The sequence below is a fragment of the Silurus aristotelis genome (genome assembly GCF_946808225.1).
Source record: "Silurus aristotelis genome assembly, chromosome: 10".
In the NCBI taxonomy this organism is placed as follows: domain Eukaryota; kingdom Metazoa; phylum Chordata; class Actinopteri; order Siluriformes; family Siluridae; genus Silurus; species Silurus aristotelis.
In genome coordinates this window covers 11,555,393-11,556,799 of record NC_139583.1, presented here as the reverse complement: position 1 = coordinate 11,556,799, position 1,407 = coordinate 11,555,393, and the positions used below count along the sequence as shown (strand labels likewise).

General features: G+C 36.3%; 1 protein-coding gene across 1 annotated transcript in view; it reads right to left on the bottom strand.

Annotated features, from left to right (window-relative positions):
• Window positions 1-201: 201 nt before the first annotated feature.
• ube2na (ubiquitin-conjugating enzyme E2Na) overlaps window positions 202-1,407 on the bottom strand; it is a 16,158-nt gene continuing 14,952 nt past the window's right edge. Inside the window, exon 4 of the mRNA XM_083552007.1 lies at window positions 202-1,407. This exon is cut by the window's right edge and continues 126 nt beyond it. The gene's annotated coding sequence lies outside the window, so the exon portion shown is untranslated.

The window sequence follows — 1,407 nt, the reverse complement described above, 5'->3', positions numbered from 1 at the left end:
TGTACATGTGGGCATGCGTACAAAAGCAAGAAGTAGAACGGGAAAGGCGTCTGTATGACAGTGATGTTTATTGCAAATGCTGCATATATTTCACCACGTGGTCTTGGTGGGTTATGGATAGATGAAATAAAAAATAAAAGCCAAAATCTAGTCCCAGGCATCGAATCTGTATAAAGTCTGGCTGAATGATGACGCCACCAATCTTATTAATCAGCAGATTTTATTTACAGAAAGACAAAGTATGTGGGCTGTTTTCATGTCATTCAGAAAGCAGGAAATCATTCTCCCCTTTAGAAAGAAGGAATTTACATACAGTGAATTGAGACGTCTCAAAGCAAAGACTGATCTTGGTAATGGAGATCGAGCGCTCACTGATCACGGCAGGCTCTTCGCCTCTATATATTATAAAAAAAAACAAACAAACAAACAAAAAAAACTTCTCTCCATTCACACATTACCAGTCTTAATGCAGCCTAGATTTGCTAAATAAAGGCTAAAGGGACGAAAACAGCAGACGAAGCTCAATGCACTAGAGGACTGTGTGGAACACGGGTGAAGAAGCACATCAGTGAAGGAGTTCAGAGAGTGCAATTAGTACAGTGATGGCATAGAGAGGGGAGAAAAAAAATTATTCTAACACCAAATACAGTAAGAGAACTGTTATACTAAAACTCATAGTACAATCTCAATTCGCCTGCAGTCAAAAAAAAAAAAAGAAAAAAAAAAAGAGCGAGAGAGAAAGATAGAGAATAAAAGCCTATGTTAGATTCTACACGATCAGCGGTCACAATAGTTAACGTGAGAGTGGAAGGCTAGTTCATGTTAATTTACTCTAATCAGTTCCATGTCCAAAAAGTATTGATTTTCCTTTCATGTTAATTTTTCCTTTTTTTTTTTTTTTTTTTTTTTTAAGTGAAGCCGTTTTTTTTTCCTTCTAGACCTTCTAAAAGGGGAGCACTTTTGTCATTTGCCAGAAAAGGGTGCTGTTTAATCAGCTGCTTCTCAGAAAAACAAAAAGCATCATGAGAAGAAACAACAAAAAAACAAAACGGAGGTTAAAAGAAAAATGTAAAAAGTTACCCACCACCCCCCCACCCTCCATATGCCAGGAAAAATGAATTGACAGCCACTTTTCCCACCCGGGAGGCTCCCAGATCGATGGAAAAAGAAAGCCATGTGAATAGCTCTAAATCCTCTGCCCATGCATTTAAACAGTAGTGAATAAGGTCAAAGATGTTTTCTTTCTTTCTTTTTTTTTTTCTTCCTAATATGCCTTTAAATTACAAATTAAATGCAGTTGTCATTATTTCCCCCCCCTGCTCTTTTCTTTAATATATTCTTGACAGTTTTTTTTTTATTATTATTATAACATTAATCCCTGTGTCCTTTAAATGCAAATGAATAGGT